The sequence below is a fragment of the Pongo abelii genome, chromosome X, assembly GCF_028885655.2.
Source record: "Pongo abelii isolate AG06213 chromosome X, NHGRI_mPonAbe1-v2.0_pri, whole genome shotgun sequence".
Taxonomy (NCBI): domain Eukaryota; kingdom Metazoa; phylum Chordata; class Mammalia; order Primates; family Hominidae; genus Pongo; species Pongo abelii.
In genome coordinates, this window is record NC_072008.2 from 145,903,686 (window position 1) to 145,930,937 (window position 27,252).

Sequence of the window (27,252 nt, forward strand, 5' to 3'; positions counted from 1 at the left end):
TGGAGTCTGCTCTTCACCCAGGCTGGAGTGCAGTGGCACGATCTCAGCTCACTGCAACCTCTGCCTCCTGGGTTCAAGCAATTCTGCTGCCTCAGCCTCCTGAGTAGCTGGAATTACAGGCACGTGCCACCACACCAGCTAATTTTTGTATTTTTAGTAGAGATGGGGTTTTGCCATGTTGGCCAAGCTGGTCTCGAACTCCTGACCTAAGGTGATCCGCCCGCCTTGGCCTCCCAAAGTGCTGGGATTACAGGCGTGAGCCATCGCGCCCAGCCTCTGTGTATTATTTCTTACAGCTGCTTATGAATCTAGAATTATCTTTAAAAGTCTAATTTTTAAAATGAAATTATTGAAGGATTTTTAAGAACATGAGAAAATGATCATGACCTTATGTTGATTGATTTATCTGCATGTAAGATGAATATGCAGTACAATTTCAACTACATGCCATCTATAAGCATTGAAAGAGTGCTGGAAAAAACATTGAGTGGATGGATAGATGATAGCCAAATATGAGAGAGGGAGAGAAAGCCTAAGCTCACATGGGCGCCTTCTGTGTCATCCATAAAATCATTAATTATGCAGTCATTGAAAATAATTACCTCAAAAAAAAAAAAAGAAAATAATTACCTCTTCTCTGAAGTTTTGCTAGACTCCCTGAACAAAACACCTTCTTTCATGCCCGTTCATCCTACCTTTCTCAAGCTGATTCTTATCATGTGTTGCAATTGTTTGCAGGTCTATCATTCAGAAATATTCTGAGGCCCTTGATGCCAGGAGAAATGTCTTATTAAGCACTGTCTTCCAGGGCTTGGCATATAGTGGGCCCTCAAAATGTGGGTTACCTGAATGGGTGAATAAAGTAACAATGAGTGAACATCAGTCTTAATTTTACTGCCGACGCTTATTGGAAAGAACACTAAACTCAGGGTTTTTCGGGTCTGAAGAAAAATATGCATAGCTGTAACTCAGTCTTTAATTTGCATAGCACATTCAGATTCATCTACACTACTCTATAATGCAGTCTTTGGGGCCTTACAATGTAACTAACTCTTTTGGAAATAAGGCCCTTTGGTATTATTTCATTAATGCCCTTGGATGGAGTCTAAGGATAAACCAGCCTTATACCAAATTCCTCTCTCTAATGTGATGTGGTAAGGTGTTACACCATTTGCCTAAATCTTACCACTCCTGAGTAGGACACAGGGAATTTGAGTAACAGGGAATGCCCTCCCTCCCTTCCTTCCCTCCCTCCCTCCCTTCCTTCCTTTTTCTTTCTTTTCTTTCTTTCCTTCCTTCCTTTCTTTGTTTTTCTTTCTTTTCTTTCTTTCCTTCCTTCCTTCTTTCTTTCTCTTCTCTCCTCTCTTCTCCTCTCCTCTCCTCTCCTCTCATCTCCTCTTATTTTCTTTTTGTTTGAGACAGAGTCTTTTGTTTTTGTTTGAGACAGAGTCTTGCTCTGTCACACAGGCTGGAGTGCAGTGGCACAATCTCAGCTCACTGCAACCTCCACCACCCGGGCTCAAGCGATTCTCATGCCTCAGCCTCCCAAGTAGGTGAGATTACAGTTGCATGCCACCACGCCTGGTGAATTTTTCTTTTTTTTTTTTTTTAGTAGAGATGGGGTTTCGCCATGTTGGCCAGGCTAGTCTCCAACTCCTGTCCTCAAGTGATCTACCCACCTTGGCCTGGAATATTATTTCATTATAGTAAATTAGGCATAGGTTTTGAGAAACCAGAACCTCTGAAATGCTGAAAATGGAGGTAGGCAATAAAAGTAAAAATATCCTTACTACCTTTGATTTTGAGAGGTTCTACAGAATTCAGGAAGTCTATTGACATGTGAGGGGGTTACCAAATGAAAACTCCTCATTTATAGAATAAGGATAATAGCAACCTCACAATTTATATAAATTACTTATGATTATATAAAGGACTATATCAAGTTTCAAACATTAGGTTCTTTGCCATGTATGCAGGGGACATTGGTAGTTTTTGCCTGCCTAGTTGGCATCTATGTACTTCAACATTCCTATGGAGAGTCTCCCTATTCCATTCTAAATCCATGTGACACAGATGAGACTTCCAGCAAACCCCTGCTTCAGGGCAGGAGGGTAGTCCAGGCCAAATAAATGAGTGTATTCTGTCCCCATGGCCACTGTGATAAGTTTGAAGCAATGATACACAATCCCAGTAATTTCTGGAACCAATGAAAGGTAGAGATTATCTTCACTGAATTGTTAGTTACAAAGATGAGGTAAACCTAAGGCTGCAAAGACAGGCTGCCTGAAAATGAAACCAATATCATGAAAACAGGGCTGATACATATAAAGAGACAGATTCCTAATCATATTATTTGAACGTCTGGATCCAGCCATGACTGAAGAAATATCCACCCACTAGATTTTTCAGTTACATGGATCAATAAATTTTCTTTTGTGCTTAAACTAGCTTACAGTTGGGGTTCTATCATTTGCAACCAAAAAAATCGAAACTAATACGTTATGACTAATACATTATAATCTAACTCCAGATTGGCATCATGGAGTCTTCTTAGATATACGTAAAAATCCTGAAAAGTATGTTAAATGCAAGGGAGTCACTTTGACACCCTCAGCTAAGTAAGCCCAAAGAGATTGGTCAATGAATTGACCTGAATCCAGGCCCTGACATTGACTTAATGTTTACCCCTTCTCAGGAAATTCCTCAGAAATTTTATTCTTATATGTTTTCATTTATAGATCTCCAATTTGTTGCCACTTTAAAGGCCAAAACTTTCCTTTCTGAAGAAAATATTGTTTCAGAGGTAAATATGATTTCTGTTGTGCTTTAAAAGAAGTAGCCCCTTTAAAACTTGCTCCGGGTCAGACGTGGTGGCTCACGCCTGTAATCCCAGTACTTTGGAAGGTCAAGGTAGGAGGATCACTTGAGCCCAGAAGTTCAACACCAGCCTGAGCAACAAAGGGAGACCCTGTCTCTATAAAAAAATACAAAAATTAGCCGGGTGTAGTGGTGCATCCCTGTAGTCCCAGCTACTCTGGGGTCTGAAGTGGGAGGCTCACCTGAGCCTGGTTGGAGGTCAGGGATTGAGGCTGCAGTGAGCCACGATTGTGCCACTGCACTCTAGCCTTGGTGACAAAGCGAGACCCTGTCTCAAAATAAAAATAAAAATAAAAATCCTTGCTCTGTTCTGATGGCCAAAGGCTGTGTAAAAAGTTTAAGAATATTTCCAATGCAATTATATTTGTAGTAGAGCAAACAACTACTTCTGTAAATGAAATGCTTTGAGTACTTGCTCAAACGATGATGATATATTGGAAATGTAAATGTTAACTGCTTGGCGCAAAATTAGAGTCAGGAGTAGGAGTTTGGAATCATAACTTCCCAACTCTTTCTTTAATTTTTAGCTAGAACTGCCTCTTTCCACATTAGGCATGATGAGTTTAGGCTCAATGAAATGGAAATAGCTTGTTTCTTTCTGAATTTCTGTGCCACCCAATCAAATATTTACTGACATGAATTGGGACTCAAGACTGCCCTCTGAAAAGATGACCAAGTTAAACAGCTAGATGACCAAGTTAAACAGCTTGTCCTAACAAAACTAGTTTTACCAGACTGATTATATAGGTCACATGAAGATAAAAGTATAGGTAATAGACTCATGCTAAGGTCCATAATTGTACATATGACCTGGTTATTTCTCAAAAATATATATTCTTAGGCAATGATGACCAATAAGAAATGTACAAAGAGGACTTAGTATGTAAGACATGTTGTTTAGTTCAAATAAGGACAAATTTAAAGAATCAAGTCTTTACATGATGAGCAGTTTACCATCTTAATTTGATATACAGTTGCTGTTACTACTACTAATTACAAAATTAATAAGTATACCATCTTCATTTGCATAATGTTTGTAATCACTTTTTCATCTGTCATCTCATTTGATCCTCCCAACACATGTACAAGGAAGGCCCAGTTTATTTATTGCCACCTTCCAGGTGAGGACACTGAGGTTTTGAAGAGCTGAGTTGCCCAAGTTTGTGCTGTTTGTCCAAAGCATAACTAGATCTAGACTGTAAGTTGGCTGACTCTAATCCTAGCATTTCTGAAATGAAAACAACCATACCAATGAATTATAATTTTGCAGATCTGTAGCTTGATAACATTACGCCAGAACAAAATTCTGTAATTCTCAGTCTTCCTCTGTCTTGAAGGAATCTTAGTGCTTATAAAGCTTATAAAGTCTAGTCTCCCAATCCATGAAGAGATTCACCTCTTAGCAATTACTGTATCAATTTTAAGGATTCCAGTATTCCAGAATATCATATTTTTTATTTTAACAGCATTATTGAGATAGAATGCACATGCCATACAATTCTCCCATTTAAAGTGCACAATTCAATGGTTTTAATATATTCACAGAGATGTACAACCATCACAATCTAATTTTAGAACATCTCATCATCCCCAAAAGAAACCTGTACCCTTTAGCTGTCAGCTGTCACTTCCTAAGGCCCCACATCACCACCAGCCCTAGGAAGCCACTAATCTATTTTCTGTCTCAATGGATCTACCTGTTCTGGACACTTCATGTAAATGGAATCCTGCAATATGTAGCTTTTACATTTGGATTCTTTCACTTAGCATGTTCTCCAGGTTTAACCATGCTGTAGCATGTATCAGTATTTCATTCCTTTTTAAGGCTGAATAATACTTCATTGTATGGCTAGACCACATTTTGTTTATTCATTCATCAGTTGATAGATACCATGTTTTTTAAATATAGAAATATTGAAACCCTGATATTTTAAAACTAACAAAATATTTTTTCTCCTAAGAACATTGTCATTTTTATCTGAAATCTAATCTTTGGATGTGCACAGAGAATATCCTGTTTTAAAATTTCAAGCTAGAGATACACTCATTTTGAAAGTATTCTCAGGACAAACTTTCCAAGACCTCTTATTGTTGTTGAACTAGCTAGTTCTGGGTTACTTGTGTGGTCGAGCATCTTTTTCTGTTTCCTAGTCATTTATCTGTTCTTTCAGAGTCTGTTTGTGTCCTTGGTCTTCTTTCAGAGGACCCTGATGGAATAAACTTAGAATAGGGTGTGGGCATTAAAATGGGGGCATGAGAACAAAGTTGTGATGGAGGATGATGACAGGAGAGAAATAGGTGCTGGGAGATTCTTAGGCCCAATTTCCAATTTTCCCTTTAACCTGACCACTTCCTTTTCTCTGGTTTAGGTTCCTTCTGCTTCCTTCCTCCTCTTCTATCCAAGCCAGATTTCTTTTCTTAGGAGCCTACTCCTCCTGTGATAATTTGTTCGACCCAGAATCTTCATTCTCAATCATCCTGTCTGGAGGCACTCAACCCAGAAGGACAGAACAGCCTCATCTGAGCCTCCCCCAGGAGGAACAGCACGTTATAATATTGGGAAGAAGATGATAACCGTACCTCCATTTTAATAGAATATTGATATTTTGGCATGACTTGAAATACTCTTGTAGTTGGAGGAGAGTTTCACCACCACTACCCATATTCAGACCAAGCCATGGATCCAGGGACCTTGGGGGTCCACTGAAACCCAGAGGTCTATAGCATTTGGGCTACATCTCAGTCACTGGCTCTGTGGCTGTTGCTATTGCAGACCCCTCCCAGGCCACTGTGGTTCTTCGGGATGCAAAGAAAGACACTTCCTTCCTTACCTTCCCCTCAATGTTTAAAGGCTGTTTCATGCAATAATTAGTCTGTGTAGTTTGAAATGGCAGATTAAACACACTATTTCCACTATTTTTGGAAGGCCAAAAGTAGATAAAGTCATGAGTAAATGTTCAGGGAACCCCAGCTTAGGATGAGGTGGGAGATAGGCTCACAGAAAGGAATATGGACCAAAGGGAAGCCTTGCGATTTGGAGACACCAGGTGCTGTGAAGGGTAGGAGTGAGGCTCATGCCTAAAAACAGTGACATTCATTAAAAGACTCTAATATGGGAAAAGTCCCTCCTGCCTCCCCAGATCCACCCATTATCGAAGGACAGCACCCACACATAGCACAACCCCTCCTCCCAAGGGAATAGAGACTTTTCTGGGGAAATTGAAGGCCCTCTGGAGGGAAAAACTTCCCAATCTGGTATTTAGGGGTTTCCCATTATAAGATTCTATACCTCCTCTTGGTCACCCTAAAGCAATGATTTCCAGTTGGCAATCTTCTCCTATAAATTCCCTCATTAGTTTTTCTGGATCTCACCTTTAAATATGAACAGGCAGGCTAAGATAACCAAATGTTTGAGGTAAGTCACTGTGATGGTTACTTTTACGTGTCAACTTGGCTAGGCTATAATTAATCAATCAAACACTAATCTGGGTGTGGCTGTAAGGTTTCTGTAGATATGATTAACTCCTACAATCAGTTGACTTTAAACAAAGGAGATTATCCGTGAAAACCGTAGCTCATTCAGTCAGTTGGAAGGTCTTAACAGCAAAACTAAAATTTCCCTGAAGGAGAAGAAATTCTGCCTCAAGTCTGAAGTGTCAACTCTGCCTGAGAATTTCCAGCCTGCTGGCCTGCTTTATATATTTCAAACTTGCCTAGCCAGCACCCCATGATCCTGAAAATCAATTCCTTGAAATAACCACCTACCTACTACAAAAACACCCTTTCTCTGTCTCTATCTTTCTCTGCCTCTGTGTGTCTCACTCTGTCAATAGATTATACATGCATGTATATAATGTATATAAGACACAATTTAAAAATACACATATAATACACAAATGTAAAGCACACACATAAGATTCTGCATATACATGTACAAATTTTACTAGTTCTTGTTTCTCGGGTAGAACCCCAACAGACAGAAGTCACCAAATGCAAAAGAAGACCAAGACAAACAGTGAAAATGATCTGGGCCCTGCCTGCTTTGTCAAACTTAACCTTGTACACTTTGCTCCAACCGCTCTGGCCTTCTTGGTGTTCCTGGAACACAGAGTGCTTGTTCTTTTCTCAGAGTCTATCACCCCTGGGGCTGCCTCCCACTGCAATGGTTTACCTGGCCTGCTATCCAGATTGTATTCAGGTCTCTGTTCAAGTACTATCACAGCAGAGACATCGTCCCAGCCTACTCTTCAAAACAGACATCCCCCTACTTCCATATGCTCCATCCACTGAATTTTGTTCGTTCATAGCAATGACAACTTCCTTAAATAATATATTTATTTGTATATTTACTAGTTTTTTCTCTGACAAGAAAAAAATGTCTACAACAGGAACCCTTTACGTCTTTTTTTCCCTACATGTCAGACGGGTAATGTGCCAATGTTGTAACAAGTTTTGAGGGAGGCACATCTCACACATGTACATGAAAACCCAATCATCATGCTTATGAACTAAAGAAGGATCTATTCGTGTCTTATTCACTATTGTGTCCCCATCACCTAACACTGTGCCTGGTCCTTTAAGAGTTGAAGAGATGATGTATGGAAGGAATGATAAATGGAAAAAAATATCTGAAAGAAACAGACGTAGTTCAGGGAACAGTGAACTTTAAAAACAATGCTAATTGATTACAAACTGAAAGATTCAAATCATTATTATAATCCATAAACAATAATGGAATACTGTGAACAAAGAACAATTGGAGAAAAAGAAAGAGAGCTTTCAGACCTAAAAAAGATTGGTGAAACTTTAAAATTTCCACAGAAGAGTCCTAAGCTACCAACACAATGTCACTGAATGCAAAATTGGGAAGGGAAGTGCAGAGTTGGCCCTCACTAGCTGGTTCGAGCCAATATCAGCACAACACTGATAGATAGGTGCAGGTAGCTGATGTGGTAGACACTGTAATGTGCCCTTCAGATCTTCCCTCAGGAATGAAGGACTTATTACCCCATCTGTTGAGAAGGCTGCCAGATAAGTCTTTGGCTCTCAGCCTTATTCTGGGATTGCCTCAGCTGAAAAGAGCTACCTAGCCAAGGTCATAGCCCCTTCCAAAGGCATCCCACATTAAATGACTGAACAACTTGGGGTATCAGGGGCCAGTTCCCTGGTCCCAAATGGGGACCACTCCGGCAAATTATCCAATCTTCAGAACTTCTTGTAAGGTTGCATGAGGCTTCTGTCACGAAGCCTTCTTCCTTCTCTTCCCTACTCTTCTGCATGTGTTAATCCCAGTAATGTGCCCTAATACACCTTCTGTATCTATTTTCTTTTCTAAGTCATGAATTGAAGTCATTAGATGATAGTGATCAGGAGAAGAGAGAGGAGTTGAGTGTAGGAAATTTGAGGATACAAGGGAAGGGTGAAATTGTTATTTTAGAGTGAGAAATTGAGTTTCTAGCAAAGTATAGTGAAATTGTCTCAGTGTTGAGTGAGAAAAAAAATAAGAGACATGAAGAATAAATTCAGGAGGTCCAATATCCCACAGGAATCCAAGAGAGAAAAAGAACAGAGAAAATAGGAAAGGATAGGCTGGGCACGGTGGCTCATGCCCGTAATCCCAGCAATTTGGCAGGCTGAGGAGGGGTGTCACCTGAGGTCAGGAGTTCAAGACCAGCCTAGCCAATGTGGTGAAACCCCATCTCTACAAAAATACAAAAATTAGCTGGGCATGATGGTGGGTGCCTGTAATACCAGCTACCTGGGAGGCTGAGGCAGGAGAATTGCTTAAACCCAGGAGGTGGAGGTTGCAGTGAGCCAAGATTGTGCCGTTGCACTCCAGCCTGGGTGACAGAGCGAGACTCTGTCAAAACAAACAAACAAAACAACAAACAAACAAACAACAAAAAACACACACAAGGGAAAATGGGGAAGGATATTTCAAAGAAATAATAGAAGAAATAGAAAAAAAATTTCCAGAACTGAAGAACAAGAATATTTGTATTAAAAGGGCCTATCAAATGCAAAATGAGATTATTTGAAAATAACCACACTGTTATACATCCTTATGAATTTTAAAGTACACCACAGACATGAAAGAGAACTTAAATATTTATAGCTGGAAAGAAGAAAATCTCTTACAGAGGATCAATAGGCACAGAGAAAGCTTTCAGTAACTTCCAACATCCCTTCATGATAAAACCCCTCAACAGACTAGGCATCAAAAAAACATACATCAAAATAACAACAGCCATTTATGACAAACCCACAGTAAACATCATATCGAATGGGCAAAATTTGGAACCATTCACCTTGAGAGCCAGAACAAGATAAGGATGCCCTCTCTCCACTCCTATTCAACATAGTACTGGAAGTCCTAGCCAGAGCAATCAGGCAAGAGAAAGAAATAAAAAGCATCCACGTATGAAAAGAAGTCACACAATCTCTTTTCCTTGATGATATGAATCTATACTTAGAAAATTTTAAAGATGCTGCCAAAAGGCTCCTAGAAATTGCCTTGTGAACTTGCATATGATTGGCTTATAAATTTGGACAGCTTAAGTAAAGTTGCAGGATACAAAATTAATGTACAAAAATCAGTACCATTTCTATGCATCAACAACATCCAGGCTGAGAGTGAAATCAAGAACACAGTCCCCAAAATCTCACAAATCACCACTAAAGAACTCACTCTTGTAACCAAACACCACCCGTTCCCCAATAAGCTGTGGAAATGAAAAATTAAACAAAAATAAAGAACACAATCCCACTTACAACAGCCACAAAGAAAATGAAATACCTAGAAATACACCTAACCAAGGAGGTGAAAAGTCTCTACAAGGAGAACTACAAAACACTGCTGAAAGAAATCAGGAATGACACAAATAAATGGAAAAACATTCCATGTTCGTGGATTGGAAGAATCAATATCATAAAAATGGCGATACTGCCCAAAGCAATTTACAGATTCAGTGCTATTCCTATCAAACTGCTAATGGCATTCTTCACAGAATTAGAAAAAAGAAACTATTATAAAATTCACATGAAACCAAAAAATAGCCCAAATAACCAAAGCAATCCGAAGCAAAAAGAACAAAGATGGAGGCATCACACTACCCAACTTCAAACTATACTATAAAGCCACAGTAAACAAAACAACTTGGGTGGCCGGGCACAGTGGTTCACATCTGTAATCCCAGCACTTTGGGAGGCTGAGGTGGGCAGATCACTTGAGGTCAGGAGTTTGAGACCAGCCTGGCCAACATGGTGAAACCCCATCTCTACTAAAGCATACACAAATCAGCCAGGCGTGGTGGCGGGCACCTGTAATTCCAGCTACTGGGAAGGCTGAGGCAGGATAATTGCTTGAAGCCAGGGGCATAGGTTGCAGTGAGCTGAGATCATGCCATTGCACTCCAGCCTGGGCGACAGAGTGAGACTCAGTCTCAAAAACAAACAAACAAATAAAGATAGCTTGGTAGTGGTACAAAAACAGATACATAGACCAATGGAACAGAATAGAGAACTCAGAAATAAAGCTGCACAGCTACAACCATCTGATCTTTGACAAGGCCAACCAAAACAAGCAATGGGAAAACAATTCCATATTCAGTAAATGGTGCTGAGATAACTGGCTAGCCATATGTAGAAGATTGAAGCTGGACCCCTACCTTTCTCCATATGCAAAAATTAACTAAAAGTGGATTAAAGATTTTAATGTAAGATCTCAAACTATAGAAATCCTGGAAGAAAACCTAGGAAATACTCTTTTCGACATTGGCCTTGGTAAAGAATTTTTGGCTAAGTCCCTAAAAGCAATTGCAATAAAACCAGAAATAGACAAGTGGGACCTCACTAAACTAAAGAGCTTCTGTACAGCAAAAGAAACTATCAGCAGAGCAAACAGACAACCTACAGAATGGGAGAAGATATTTGCAAACTATGTATCTGACAAAGGTCTAATACTCAGAATCTATAGGGAACTTAAATAAATTAACAATTAAAAACCAAATAACACCATTAAAAAGTGAGCAAATGACATGAACAGACACTTTTCGAAAGAAGACATACAAATGGCCGACAAATATATGAAACAATACTCAGCATCACTAATCATCAGAGAAATGCAAATCAAAACCACAATGAGATACCATCTCACACCAGTCAGAATGGCTATTACTAAAAAGTCAAAAAACAACAGATGCTGGCTGGCAAGGCAGCAGAGAAAAGCAAACACTTATACACTGTTGGTGGAAATGTAAATTAGTCCAGCTGCTGTGGAAAGCAGTCTGGAGACTTCTGAAAGAACTTAAAACAATTCTACCACTGGACACAGCAATCCCATTACCGGGTTATGTACCCAAAAGAAATTATTCTACCAAAAAGACACATGCACTTGTATGTTCATCACTGCACTGTTCACAATAGCAAAGACATGGAATCAACCCAGGTTCCCATCAGTGGTAAATGGGATAAAGAAAATGTGCTACATATACACTATGGAATACTAGGCAGCCATAAAAAAGAATGAAATCATTCTTTGCAGCAACATGCACAGAGCTGGAGGCCATAATTCTAAGCCAGTTAGTGCAGGAACAGAAAACCAAATACCACGTGTTCTCATTTATGAAGGGAGCTAAGCATTGAGCACACATGGACATTAATATGGGAACAATAGATATTGTGGACTACTAGAGGGTGCAGGGAGGTGGGGAGGATTAAAAAAAAACGACTATTGGGTACTATGCTCACTACCAGGATGACAGGATCTGTACCTTAAACCTCAGCATCATGTAATATTCCCATATAACAAATCTGCACATGGACCCCCTTATCTAAAATTAAAGTTGAAAAAAAATGAAACAAAATGACATTGAACTTCTCAATAGCAACACTGGATTCTACAAACTAATGGAAAAATAAATACAAAATCGGGGGGAAAAGGTTTTTCAGCTTGGAATTTTATACTGCGTCAGGCTCTCAAACAAAAATAAAGGTTGTCTAAGACATTATCAGACATAATAATAATTATTATTATTAATAAAAGTTTATAACCCATATAAAGAAGTTAGTAGAGAATGTATTCCCCCCAAATATGATGAAGTAAATCAATGAAGAGCAAGACAATGAATCTAGGAAATAATGATCCGATATAGGAGCACAGACAAAGGGAATTTCAGAAAGAGATGTGCAGCTAGCCTGCAGAGTAACCAGCTCAGATGAAAAAAGGAGGATGGAGGGCTCTGGGAGAGAGCTGCCCCCATCCCTTTCTACCTCTTTCTCACCAAGTTTGGTGAGTTTTCATTAGGATCTTTTCGGGCCCCTCAAGCAACTTTCAAGAACCTTGCATAGCAGAGAAAAAAAGGGTTGGAGTTTCCAATCCTTTCATTCTGAGAAGACCTCTAGGTTCTTCATATAAACAGTCCCACTCCTTCCCCAGAAACTTTCTACCTCCACAAATAAATACTGTAGAGCAAGAATAAAATGTGGTTTTGCCTCACTAGAGACCCTGCTTTAAAAAATGTGAGAAACATCACCATATTCTTTTGGAAGATTGCCCTCAAGACCTCCCATTTTTCTTTGCTCTCCAAGTCTACATCCCCCCGGCTACCTTCTGGGGACCAAGGTAGTTCTTCTTGGTCTGGAAAATTTGCGTGCTTAAAAAGAACTGGACACAAATAATGGGACGGTCTTTCACCCACTGAAAATATATAATCTGCTGTCCAAATTTATAAGCCAATCATATGGAAGTTCACAAGGCAATTTCTCAAGTCCTAATCACTAGAGGGCTCAGAGACTGAGGCCCATACATTGCATAGGAACCACACCAAGGTACAGCCAACCCGTGAAGCCCAGGTGCACACCAGATTTGTTATACTAATAGTTCCAGGTTTACAGTGGTGAAGTTCTAATCCAGAGTTGAGAAATTCCCACCTGCCTTTACTTGGGAATCCTAATTATTTTAGAAGAAACTGAACAGTAGACAAAGAACTGTCAGAGAAACCCAAAGCAGGTTATTGCAGTCTGTATGGACGGATACACCTTTACAAGAACTGCACTGTGTCCTGCAAATCATTGGTCCTAGAAATGGGGGATTCTGGGGAAAAGGGGAAACTACTACAAGAATGAAAATGACTGGCTATGGGGGATGCTATCTATAAAAATATTCCAAGACTGACCCACTCATTGCCCCAATCCATTTCTTATATTACTCTAAGGTAAAGAAATCCTTACCACAAATGTTTGTCCTTAAGACTGTCGCAGCTCATTCTGTTTCCTCGGCCAAAAGAAAGTACAATACTCTCTGCCTGCTCCAAGAACAAAAGCCTTCTTGCTCTTAACATGAAAAAAAGTTTCAAAGCCAATCTGATGTCAGCAACTGAAAGTGTAGAGAAGCCTTGACTTGAAGTAGAACCCAGAAACAAAATTATAAATCATACACTGTATCACAGTAGAGGAAGGAGACCTAATTTTTTTTTTATTTACAAGGACAAATCTGGAGAAACAGAACGCCCACTCAAGAGTTAGCCCGACAGTTGAAAACAAAATACTTTTGCACAAAATGCAGAAGAAGCTGGGCATATCTTTTTTTGTACATGACAAATAAAAATTGTATGGTGTACAATATGATTTCTGATGTATGTATACATCCTGGAATGGCTAGATCAAGCTAATTAATACTTTCTTTACCTCACATATGTATCCTTTTTGTGGTGGGAACATGTAAAATCTACTCTCTTAGCAGTTTTCAAGTACACAATATATTGTTATTAACTATAGTTATGATATACAATAGGTCTCTTGGCAGAGCGCAGCAGCTCACACCTGTAATCCCAGCACTTTGGGGGGCCGAGGTGGGTGGATCACTTGAGGTCAGGAGTTCAAGACAAGCCTGGCCAACATGGTGAAACCTCATCTCTACTAAAAATACAAAAATTAGCTGGGTGTGATGGCGGACACCTGTAATCCCACCTACTCAGGAGGCTGAGGCAGGAGAATCGCTTCAACCCAAGAGGCAGAGGTTGCAGTGAGCTGAGATCACACCACTGCACTCCAGCCTGGGCAATAAAGTAAGACTCCATCGCAAAAAATATATACAAATAAAAAGATGAAAAAAATTTTAAAAATTAAAAAATAGATCTCTTGAACTTTGTCCTCCTGTCTACATGTAATGATATATCCTTTGACCAACGTCTCCCAAAACCCTGCCCCATCCTCTGGAAATCACCATTCTACTTTCTGCTTCTATGAGTTTGACTTTTTTAGATTCCCCATAGGAGTGAGATCATGCAGTATTTTACTTTCTGTGTCTGGATTATTTCACTTAGCATAATGTCCTCTAGGTTCATCCGTACTGTCACAAATGACAGAATTTCATTCTTTTTTAAAGGCTGAATAGCATTCGTGTATATATATATATAAAAAATATTTTCTTGAGGTTGCTTCCATATCTTGGATATTGTGAATAGTGGTGCAATGAACATGGGAGTGTAGATATCTCTTTGACAGACTGATTTCATTTTCTTTGGATATATACCCAGTAGTGGCATTGCTGGATCATATGGTAATTGATCATATGACCATAAATGCCTGGATTTTTTCTGGGCCAGAACATTCATACTGTTTTCCATAGTGGCTGTGCTAATTTACATTCCCACCAACTAGGGCTTCCTTTTCTCCACATCCTCACAAGCACTTGTTATCTTATGTTTTTGATCATTGCTACCCTAACAGGTGCAAAATGTTATCTAAATGTGGTTTTAATTTGCATTTTTGTGATGATAAGTGATGTTGAACATTTTGTCATATACTGGTTGGCCATTTGTATGTCTTCTTTTTAAGAAATGTCTACTCAGGTTCTTTGACCATTTTTAATTGGGTTATTTACAACTTCTTTTTGCTATTGAGTTGAGTTCTTTATATATCTTGGGTATTAACCACTTATCAGATGTATGGTCTGTAAGTATTTTTCCCATTCCATAGGTGGTCTTTTGACTCAGTTGTTTCCTTTGATGTACAGAAAACTTTTTAGTTTAATGCTATCCCATTTGTCTATATTTCCTTTTGTTGTCTGTGCTTTTGGGGTCATATCCAAAAAATCTCTGCCTAGACTAATGTCAAGAAACTTTTCTTCTATGTTACTTATTTATTTTGAATTGACACATAGCAAATATATATATATATATATGTATATAAAATTTATGGAGTGCAGTGTGATGTTTTAATACATGTATACATTGTGTAATGATGAAATCAGGGTAATTAGCATATCCATGACCTCATATATTTGTCATATCTTTGTGGTAAGAACATTCAGTTTGAGGTCTTACCTTTAAGTCTTTAATCCATTTTGAGTTGATTTTTGCACATGGTGTGAGATGTGTCTAATTTCATTCTTTTGCATGTGTATATCCAGTTTTCCCAACACCATCTATTGATGAGGCTGTCTTTTCTCCATTGTGTGTTTTTGGCAACTTTTTTGAAGATCAGTTGACCATAAATGCCTGGATTTATTTCTGGGCCAGAAGATCTTTAAGGTATGTCCCAACCTTAATATATGTAGATAAAGGTAAATATATATATATATATGTATATATATATATATATAATCTCCAGAAAAGCTTATTAAAATACTATCATCCTTACTTGGTTCTTTTTTGTATGTTATCTATATAATTGAAAATGGACATGCATTTACTTTATAACAAGAAAATATAACACATATTTTTAAAAGATACCAAAAATAGAAGTGATCCTTTTAAAACTTAAGTGAGATTATGTCACTCCTCTGTTCATAATATTCCAGACTTCTACTGGAATTCAGAATCAAATCTAATGTCCTTATCATAGTCTACACAGCTCTACATGCTCTCATCCTTCCATACCTAATTTCAACTCCTACCAATCTCCCTCCATTTTGGTCACAGTGACCTCCTGGCAGTACCTCCAATATGCCATGAAAGCTCCTATCTTGGGGTCTGGGCATTTGCTGTTCACATGGCCTGGATTCCCCTTCATCCATATATATGAATGGCTCCCTCTCTCACTTAATTCAGTTCTCTGCCCAAATGTCACCTTGTCAGAGAGAACTTCTTTTACTACCATATCTAAAGTAGCACCTGCTATCATTCTCGGAATATTTGCTTTGACTGCATAAACACTAAAACTTTCTGTGCAATATAAAAGATACACTCTTAATGATTAATTGACACAGAGAAAAATATTTGTGAAATACATGACAAAATGCACATATTCTAATATACAGAATTATAATGAGTAAAAAAGGAAAAAAGATGAGCAACTTAATAGGACAATGGGTGAAGGAAGTGTAATTGACAAAAGAAGAAATATAAACACCCACATGTACATGGAAAATCTATTTGAACTCACAAATAAGCAAAGAAAAGCTAATATTACCAAGAGTAAACACTATTTTTCCTTTAATCCAGGAGTTGGCAAATTTTTTTTTTCTGTAAACAGCTAAGATAATAGAAATGTCCCCCTTTGTGGGCCACATATAGTCTTGGTCAGATATTCTTCATTACCTTTTTTTCCCTACAGCCCCAAAGATGCTGACTGGGTTGCTGACCCCAGATCTACGAGGAGTGATTAAAGATGGAGAGCACTTAATGCTGGGAATGGGAAGGGTAAACTGGCTCACTGTTGTTGGGGGCACAGATTCATATAGCTTTTCTAAAAGACAGTTTGTCATGTACACATCTTTTGCCCCAGGAATTCCACATTTTTTATTTTACACCAAGAAGCTAATCTGGCAGGAATGGAAATATTTTTGTACAGAATACATTGCCATGTTATTCATAATAGCAGGCAAGAGGAGGAGAAGAAATTTATATAATAAACTAGGAAATAGTTAAACCATGTGCATGAAATAAATGAAATGCCACACAGCTATTTAAAACAGTCATATATATATGAATTAATTTATATAGAAAAATCATACGACTTTATATGGTTTAAAATTATAGTGTGTATAACATAGTTCAATATACACAAAATTATATATGTATGTATGTTGTGTATGTGTATATATACATATACATATTCAAAAAAATATGGTTACCTCAGGGGGGTTGCAATACTAAGTGACTTTTATGTTTATATTATTGGGTATTGCTTGATTTTGAGCAAGTATCATCAGTATAATCAGAAAAAAATAAAATTCTTATTGAATTTAGCAAAACCTCAGGTCAATTAAAATGGACTTTTGCCTGAAGTGCAACAGTTTTCTAAACTTATTCTTACAATATAATAATGCAAGATAGTTTCCACAATTTGAACAAATAGTTTTTATGGGTTTTGTTTGCTTTCTGGTTTGTTTCTTGTACCAAAAGGACAGAGTTACTCATTAACTTGTCTTAAAAATATTCTTTTGGGAATTCCATGATTTATGCATTTTAATCTCTGCCACCTCTTTTCTCCAACTTTCTGTGAACACTCATTGGCATCATACTGGTGTTATATTCCCAACCCAGGGCACAGAGAGTGGAGGTACAAGAAAATCACCCCACTGACCACTGTACAAGAGAAGCTAGGGAGTGGAAGAGTTGAGAGGAGAGGGATAATGAAAGGCATCCGAGAAAGTGCTCACTCAGAAAACGCACAGGGAACCTGTGTTCCCACATCGCTGTCTTTAATTTGCAGCCAAGCAACACTCAGTTACTCTATCATGGAAGCTTCCCATGTTTGAAAATGAAGTTGTAAGTGAACAGAGGCATCAGAGCCCTGATGTTAGGCATAGCACTTCCTTCGCTTGTACCATGTTTCACACAAAAGAACAGCTGTTATGGATCCACAGTGCAGATTTCAGTATCAACCAAAAAGGGTTCGCTAACAAAGTTACAACAGGACTTCAGATTAAAGCTGGTACATAGGAAATGGGAGTACAGTATTAAACTGTTCAAACTTGCTACACTTTTATTCATAAAGGTTTTATTTTTTATTTTGTCACTTTTTGTAAAACATGCTCATTGTGGAAGACTTGCAAACTATGAAAAAGCATAAAGAAACAGAAAAGCAAACCCTAGCCTTAATTGCATCACTCAGTGGCAACCACAGTTAACATTATGGCATTTTTTTCAGTCATTTTGAGATCATACTGTTTATGATTTTGAACACGTATTTTTTACAAAGCATGAAAGTATACTCATTTCCCACTGACAATAGCTTTTTAATAAGTGTGAAGAAAAACATGTCTAGGCTTTCAATATCAAACTAGTGTTGAAATAAGGTTAACAGATTACAACTGCAGAATTTGTTCTTTCATACCTCTGTTGTTAAAAAGTCCAAATATGAGAGGACTTCAAAAAGTTTGTGGAAAATAAAATTTAAAAATTAAAATTAAAATATAAACTTTATTTCTAACATAAGCTCCATAAAGACGAAGATACTTTGGTAAATGATGATACCAGCCATTTAGGAAAGAGATGTCAATTTAGTCTTTTTGACATTATTAACAGAAAAAAAACAGGTGCCCTTTATAGATTTTTAAGATTAGGAAACAAACAAAAAAAGAGTCAGAAGGAGCCAAATCAGGACTGTGAGGTGGATACCTAATGATTTCCCATTAAAACTCTCACAAAATTGCCCTTATTTGATAAGAGGAATGAGCAAGAGCATTGTCATGGTGGAGAAGGACTCTCTGGTGAAGTTTTCCTGGGCATTTTTTCTGCTAAAGCTGTGCCTAAAGGTGTGCTAAAGATGTTGTCGTTCTTTGGCCCTCCAGAAAGTCAGCAAACAAAATGCCTTGAGTATCTCCAAAAAACTGTTGCCATGACTTTTGCTCTTGACTGGTCCAGTTTTGCTTTGACTGGACCACTTCCACCACTTGGTAGCCATTGCTTTGATTGTGCCTTGTCTTCAAGATTGTACTGGTAAAGCCATGTTCATCTCCTGTTACAGCTGTCAGGATCTTGATCCCATTTGTTTAAATTGCCATTGAACACTCTGCTGCAGCTGATCTGCGTGCAATGGTTTTGGCGCCCGAGTGGAAAGTTTGCCCAACTTTAATTTTTCAGTCAGAATTTTGTAAGCTGAATCAATTGGGATATCTATGGTGTTGGCTATTGTTTCTTCTGGGAATTGTTGGTCCTCTTCAATTACAGTGCAAATACATTTATTTTCCTTGCAAATTGATGTAGATGGCCTGCCACTGTGGGCTTCATCTTCAACATGCCTTGTCCCTTCTTAAAACTAGTTACTCATTTATAAACTGCTGATTTTTTTTTTTTTTTTTTTTTTTGAGATGGAGTCTCACGCTGTCACCCAGGCTGGAGTGCAGTGGCGCAATCTTGGCTCCCTGCAACCTCCGCCTCCCAGGTTCAAGCGATTCTCCTGCTTCAGTCTCCCGAGTAGCTGGGATTACAGGCATGCACCACCATGCCCGGCTAAGTTTTGTATTTTTAGTAGAGATGAAGTTTCACCACATTGGCCAGGCTGGTCTCAAATTCCTGACCTCTGGTGATCCACCCACCTTGGCCTCCCAATGTGCTGGGATTACAGGCATGAACCACTGCACCTGGCCCAAAACACCGACATCTAAACACTGGACTAGACAGTGATTTCAATCAAATGGTCAGAAGATTTTTCATCGTCAAAAGTAGAATCTTTGGGGGAAAATATTCAATGTGCCATCAGCGAACACTATGTTACACACACCTTTTGATGACACATCAGTGATTGACATGAAAGTTAAAACTGCTATCCAAATTTTACACACATGTCAACTTTAAGGCATGGGAAAAAAACAAGATAAAAATTTGTCATCCCTTTTAAGTTCCAAAATTATCCAATAGAACAGATAATTTAAACGTCAGGAAAAGGCTTTTTTCAAGCTTCCAGAAATATTGGCAAATTGCATAAATAAGCTTTGCCTAATATTTTTGTCATTTATGATGTATTCTTACTTTATGTTAAAAAAACACTCTGAAGTCTTCATATCAGCTTCACCTATTAAATAATAGTACCATTCAATTAAAATGCAAAGCAAATTTATACTTAGATTTCAGTAGTACATGTTCATCTTTAAAGGTTATAATTTGTTTTAAATAGCAGAGCCATCTGTCCTATGATAGCTCACATGAGCCTAATTATTGGAGAAGTCTAAGAATTTCTCCTGCAAATATGCATCGTGCTGAACTGTACTGAAAACATATTTGACTCTGATACTTCTATCTTACGAGGAAATTACACTCTCAAGTTGATTCTTTATATGAATTTAGTATTGAACTCAATATTACATTCACTATTTTTCAGTAGTATAAATCACTAATGTCTGCCACCTTCTACATTAGCTGTCATCTATTATGTATTCAAAAAGCAATTATTACTTCTAGAATTTCCTCATTCATGATTGCTGGCTTGTTATTGTAATGATTATATTTTTAGTTCTTTCCCATAGACAATTTTCAATATAGAGTTGTGTAATTTATTGCAGTCAAACAAAGTTATTTATTTGGAATTGATGACTTGAATCAAATCTTAAAAGGCATGTATATAAAATTAGCAGATGCTACAGACTTTGGAGGTAGCATTATTACCAGAGATTATAGAACCAAGATTTTAAATATCTCAGCACACTGGGATATTTAGGTTAAAGTCCAGCGTAGCAAGGTCTCCACTTGGACCTAAAATTGTTCTTTCTCCAGAATTCATCCATAAGGGAGTATGTCTAGAAGATCTGAAAGATGACTTGGCAGCAGGTCTAGATCCCGAGAAAGGGACTGAGTTGCCTCATAGGAAGGAAGTCACTTACGGAATATGTCAAGGCCCACAGACAGTAATTAGGCTAATTATTAGAAGGAGAAATATTCTTAGTATAGTAGGTTCATTTGTTCATTCATTCAACAAATATTGAGGTCATACTATTTTCAAGACACTATACTAGCCACTGAGGGATATATGGGGAGCAAAAGCAGACAAGGCCCCTGTCCTTAAGGAGCTCACAAGTATAATTGGAAGAAATATGTAAGATAATAAAGTATGATGTTATTATTTACTCAAATTCATATAGGGCCTATGTTGTGCCACGTACTGCTCTAAGCATTTTACGTGTAGTTGACCCACACAACAACCATATGATGTAGGTACTGACAATATCTCCAATCTACAGATGATGAGCCTGACACACAGATATGTTAAGTGACTTGCTCAAGGTCACCCTACTTGTAAGTGGCAGAGTCCACATGCTTACCTCCCATGCCATACTGCTTTGGGATGATAATGGTACAGGTACAGAGTGACAGATTGTGACTCTCACAACTTTTTCTCAGGTGATTTAGTGCCACTAGTTGTTCAGCACTTATTAACTCAATAAACATTTCCTTAGGGTCCCACTGTGTGGCTGGCACTGCACTAGGCAATAAGGATCTACTGATGAACAAGACTGATTTATTCACTGCCCTCAATGGAGCCTGCAGGCCAGCAGAGAAGGAAGATATTGAACAAGTGACATGAAAAGGGAAGCCCAGAGAGTAATGGAAGCAGATAACCTGGGACTCTGGCCCAATTTCAGGAGGCATATGTCTCCATCACTCAGGTTGTCCTTTGCCTCAGGGCCACGGGGGAGCAGACCCCATGGGACCTCCTCCTGTTAGACAAACATGGCACACTATAGGTTATCTGTGTGAGATGGAGGGAACGCAAGGGAAATTGTCTAGGGATCACAAAAGAGATGGAGACAGGGATTCCCCCCATGACACCTACATCTGGAAAGATAGCATCAATTGCATGGTGGTATCCATGGTGAAAGGTGGTATTAGTGTAATCAGGCAGCCATGGAACACCTTCGCAGCAGCTTTGTGGCCACAGATACCTCACTGTGGGAGGCAGAGAAGAAACAGAAGAGACCTTCAGATGCCATATGGAGAGAGCTGTGTCCATGAGCTCTTACGAGAACCTGCAAAAGAGATGACTTTGGTGGGGGACTAAGGGTCCCACAGTAGCAGGTAAGCACAAAATCAGCAAAACATCATACTCCTATTATTGCGATGCAATTTTTAAACCAGCTAGTGTGATCTGGGAAATGGAAATTAGAACAACAAGGGTAAGTAAAAAGTTCTGCCTTCATGCTCCAAAAACCAATTATACAATTAGAGGATGGGAAGCTGTAGTGGGTTGGTGGTCCTCAAAAATATATGTCCATGCCCTGATCCCTGGGGACTGTGAATGTGATCTTATTTGGCAAAAGGCTCTTTACAGATGTAATTAAATTTAGGATCTCAAGATGAGGTTATCCTGGAGGGTCCTAAATTAAATGGCAAGAATCCTTGTAAGATACACACAAAAGAGAGACAAAGGGAGGAGAGGAGAAGGCCATGTGAAGATGGACAGAGATAGGAATTATACAGCCATAAGCCAAGGACTTAGAACCACCAGAAACTGGCAGAAGCAAAGAAGGACTCTTATGGAACCTTCAGTGAGTGTGTGGCCCTGCTGACACCTTCATTTTAGAGTTCTTGGTTCCAGAACTGTGAAAGAGAATAAATTTCTGTTATTTTAAACCACAGGGTCTGTAGTAATTTGTTACATCCGCCCAGGGACAGTAATATAGGGACCCATGGCTTGGCAACAATTTATGTAAAAAATATCTGGGCAAACAGCATGAAGTGACTGATAAAGAAAGCAAATACAGGGCCAGGCCTAGTGGCTCACACCTGTAATCCCAACACTTTGGGAGACCGAGGCAGGAGGATCACTTGAGGCCAGGAGTTCCAGACCAGCCTGGCAAACATGGCAAAACCCAGTCTCTACTAAAAATATAAAAATTAGCTGGGAGTGGTGGTGCCACACCTGTAATCCCAGCTACTTGGGAGGCTGAGGCAGGAGAACTGCTTGGGCCCCAGAGGTGGAGGTTGCAGTGAGCCAAGATTGCACCACTGTACCACTCTAGCCTGGGTGACAGAGCGAGACCCTGTCTCAAAACAACAACAAAAAGAAAGCAAATGCAGTTTTTGGCTGCCACAAGAGAAACAGAGTTAACAGACTGAGGAAGCTAATCATTCTGCCACGTAGCTGCAATATTGCACTCGGCTCTAAGTGCCACCTTTTAAGAGAGACATTGATGAATAAGAGCCTAGCCAGAGATAGGTGACTGGAACCGTGTTGGTTCTGGAGAGCTTGCCATACAAAGGATGAGTTGGTAGCATTGGAGATGGGGATCTTGGAATAGAAATCAATGAACATGAGGGTAACCTTGGAATATGTGAAAAGCTATCTTGTCAAAGAGGAAGTAATCTTGTTTTGTGTTGCTCCAGGAGGCAAAATTGGGTTTAGCAAGTGGAAAGTAAAACAGAAGAAAAAACTAATGACTGTTGATTACAGAAATTCAAAACATTGGAAGTATTTAAAACGGGGAAAAGTGCTGTTTCCTAATTCCAGAGACAGGACATCTGGTCCTGCCTCTGTAGTTAATTGGTTATTTGACTCTGGACATATCATCTCCCCTTCTCTGGACCTCAGTTTTCTTCTATGTAAAATTATGGGGTTAGGTTGGATGCTTTGGGAAAGCATTGTTTTTTTCCTTTTGGTTGTTTCCTATTTTATGGTTTAATAAAACTGTTAAGATGTTTTACAATTTCTGAGTGCCTAGTATATGCTAAAGCTAAAATCTGGGCTAGGTGTTTTGTTTTGGTTTTTGAGACAGAATTTCGCTCTTGTCACCCAGGCTGGAGTGCAGTGGTGCAATCTCAGCTCACTGCAACCTCTGCCTCCCGGGTTCAAGCGATTCTCCTGCCTCAGCCTCCCGAGTAGCTGGGATTACAGGCGCCCGCCACCACGTCTGGCTAATTTTTGTATTTAGTAGAGACAGCATTTTGCCATGTTGGCCAGGCTGGTTTCAAACTCCTGACCTCAGGTGATCTGCCTGCCTCGGCCTCCCAAAGTGCTGGGATTACAGGTGTGAGCTGCCACACCCGGCCTGTGCTAGGTGTGTTAACATGCATGATCTCATATAACTCTCTCCACACTACAGGGTAGGTATGTTCCCCCATGATGAATTGTACTTGGTGTCAACTTGACTGGATTAAGGGATACTCAGGTAACTAGCAAAGCACTATTTCTGGGTATACCTGTGAGGGTGCTTACAGGAGAGATTGGCATTAGAACCAGTGTACCTAAGTAAGGAAGATCTACCCTTACCCATTGTGCGTGGGCATAAGCCAATCTGCTCAGGGTGCAGAACAAAAAGGCAGAGGAAAGGAGAATTCACTCTCTTTCTTCTGGAGCTGGAACACCCTTCACCTGCTGCCCTTGGACATCAGAACTCCAGGTTTTCTGGTCTTTGGACTCTTAAGACTAGCACCAATGGCTCACTAGGTTTTTAGGCCTATGGCTTCAGACTGAGAGTTATACCATTGGCTTCCCTGGTTCTGAGGCCTTTGGATTTGGACTGCACCATTCTACTTGGTTTTCCTCATTCTCCAGCTTGAAGATGGCCTGTCATGGGACTTCTCAGCCTCCATAATCACCTGAGCCAATTTCCCTGTGAATCTCCTCTCCACACCTCTCTCTCTCTCTGTCTCTGTCAGTTCTGTCTCTCTGGTGAAACCTAATACACACCCATTTTACAGATTAGAGCACTGAGATTGAGAGAGATTGTGACTTGCCCAAAGTCATATAACTTGTTCATGGGTGAGCTAAAAATTGAACTCAGATCCCCCTGCTTCTAGTATTCTTTCCACCATATCATACTGTCTCCCCTACACAATAGTGACCCTTTGCCACACCTGAATTTAGCAAATTATACAATTCATTGTCAAAGTACTCCTCAGAAATCATTTACCAGGCAATATTAACTATCTCAAACACCCCAAAGAATCAGAACATTTCTGAGCAGACAAAATGGTTGGTGCCAAAGCCTATGCGTTAAAGCCCATAAACTTCATTCAGAAAAATTCTTAGGGCTGCCTCACCCAGAGCCTATCCCTCATCATTTCATATACAGTGTCTGTTCTTCCTTCTCGAAGAGAAAAGCAAGCTGGAGGGCTGGTCTGCAGCATCCTGGGAGCCTGAGACAGCCCGGGTTGTTAGGCTGTGGAGCATGGAGGCAAAGGCAAAAAGATTAGCAGTGTCCCGTGGAGTCTCCACAAAAGGGGAATATAAACGGCAAGGTCAATGAGTCTAGCTCTTTGGAATTCCATGCATGAGAGGCACAACACAGGAAGCAGGTCAGAGAGGTCTAGAGGAATATCTTGAACCAGTGACTACCCAGCCAGCTGCAGAGGTTTTTACATAGTTCTGGGGACTCTGGGGTGGGAAGAAGAGGGCACTACCCTGAGAGTGAAGTACAGTCCAAAAGTATACACTAGGTTCTGATATACTACTCTGGATTTTTAGTCAGTTACATGCTATAATTTAAAAAAATCTGTGGGCCGGGTGCAGTGGCTCATGCCTGTAATCCCAGCACTTTGGAAGGCCGAGGTGGGCCAATCACAAGGTCAGGAGATCGAGACCATCCTGACTAACACGGTGAAACCCCGTCTCTACTAAAAAATACAAAAAAATTAGCTGGGCGTGGTGACAGGCGCCTGTAGTCCCAGCTACTCGGGAGGCTGAGGCAGGAGAATGGTGTGAACCCGGGAGGTGGAGCTTGCAGTGAGCTGAGATGGCACCACGGCACTCCAGCCTGGGCTAGAGTGAGACTCTAGCTCAAAAAAAAAAAAAAAAAAAAAAATCTGTGGGGAAAGTCAAGAGGAAGAAGGTAGACATGGACCAATAGGCGTAACAAAAATTAAATATTGACAATGAGAGCAAGGGAGCTGACAGGAAGACTATAGAAAGAAATACAATATCCTCCTAAAGCTAAGCAGTGTGAAGACCCAGAAAGGCTGGCACTACTGTACTTATTGCCAGGTCCTTTAGTGGATATCCGTAATGATGACTCAGCGTTATTGAGAAGGTGAGGTGGTATTCTGTGCCTTCTGCATATGAAGGCAGAGATGAGTGCAACATATTATAAAAAGACTTCCACCCACAATGACCTGAAGAAAAAAATTTAATGCCCCAAAGAATAATTGCAGTTGTCTAGCAAATGCAACGATGTAGAAATTGACAGAGCAGAATGAAAGAGATAATGCTTTAAAAATAATATTAAAGGCAGCTGTTAAGGAATGTAGTAAATGTGGGAGAAGGCACTCAATAAATACATTTAAAAAATTAAACTCAGTTTGGACCCTGCCTAGTTCCCATTCTGGAGAGGTATCTAAATAAATGAATGGGTGAGTGAATGTATGAATGAAAATTATCTGGCCTGAGGTCCCCCTTTCACTAGGGTTGTTCTATGGTTCTTGGAGCTAACGCAGTGTCAAGGTGTTGGAGATGGAGAACACCTGTCTTATCTTCAATCATCATCCACACACACTACCACTCAGGAGGTCCATTATCCCTATCTGCATCATGTGTTCCAGGGCCAGAAGCTGTGCTGTGTTCTTGCCATGTTGAGGCATGGTTTCTGCCAATGCTGGCTAGGATGCCATTTGCCTTGAAGCACCCCTCTATTGTCCTCTCTGTTCTTGTTTCCCTGAAGGTGCTGCTCAGCAGAACATTGGTCTGACCTGATCTTTGCACTAAAAGATCCTTTCTCATTTCTCCTCCCTGCAGCCTGGGGCATCCTGTTCTTCTAATTTGAGGAAAGGCTTCTGTAATCACATAGTTCCAAGACACTCTATGCCCATGACACCCATTTTTCCCTCTCCTCTGAAAACCTACATTCTTAATGATCTGCCTATGGAACAGAAAAGCCAAGAAGCTCTGCAGGCAATCTTATGCCTTCCTGGTGTCATATATTAATACTTCTCCTAAAGTAATGAGCATGAGGCTGGCCATCTGTTTGAATATGGAGAACATAAGGGGGAAAATGCCCCATATATTAATTGTCATATCCCTCTCCCCTCTCAGTTCAAAGCCAGTCAAGAAATAAGCCAGACATCAGAGATATAATTCGTTCGTGTATTCGACAAATATTTTTAAACATTATGCTCCCCCAGCATTGCTCTAGGCACTAAGAATACAGCAGCGACTGAAGCAGACAAAATAGCAATCTATTATTTGCAAAGATGCATTTTAAAACTTGGCCTAGTCTGAGGCCAAAATGACTTCCCATTCCTTCCCCTCTGAATTGAATTTATCCACTTAATCACAGACTGAGTGGCTAAAAAACTAGAGCCACCTCCTCCACTCTGCCTATCGGATTCCTTGCCCACACTGAGCATACTGCATGAAGGATTTGGGAATGGAGAAAGGAAGGCGATCAGCCTGCAAGCTGGCAGTTCTGAAGGAGGAAGGGCCCAAGTGGGGCTAAACCACACATGCGGAGTAACCCCCTTCTCCAGTCTCACCAGTCAGCTAATTGAGGAGTGGAGGGCA

The 27,252-nt window shown here is 39.7% G+C and overlaps 1 protein-coding gene and 1 non-coding gene across 3 annotated transcripts in view; both read right to left on the reverse strand.

Moving 5' to 3' along the window:
* The window catches only part of MCF2 (MCF.2 cell line derived transforming sequence), a 130,015-nt gene extending 116,237 nt beyond the window's left edge, over positions 1–13,778 (reverse strand). For both annotated transcript variants that reach the window (XM_002832187.4, XM_002832189.4), the window contains exon 1: positions 13,108–13,778. The gene's annotated coding sequence lies outside the window, so the exon portion shown is untranslated. The remainder of the gene's footprint in view (positions 1–13,107) is intronic.
* Positions 7,294–7,397, reverse strand: LOC112131185 (small nucleolar RNA U13). Its single transcript, XR_002913320.2, has one exon. It is a non-coding gene; the product is annotated as a small nucleolar RNA U13 (small nucleolar RNA).
* Positions 13,779–27,252: the final 13,474 nt, after the last annotated feature.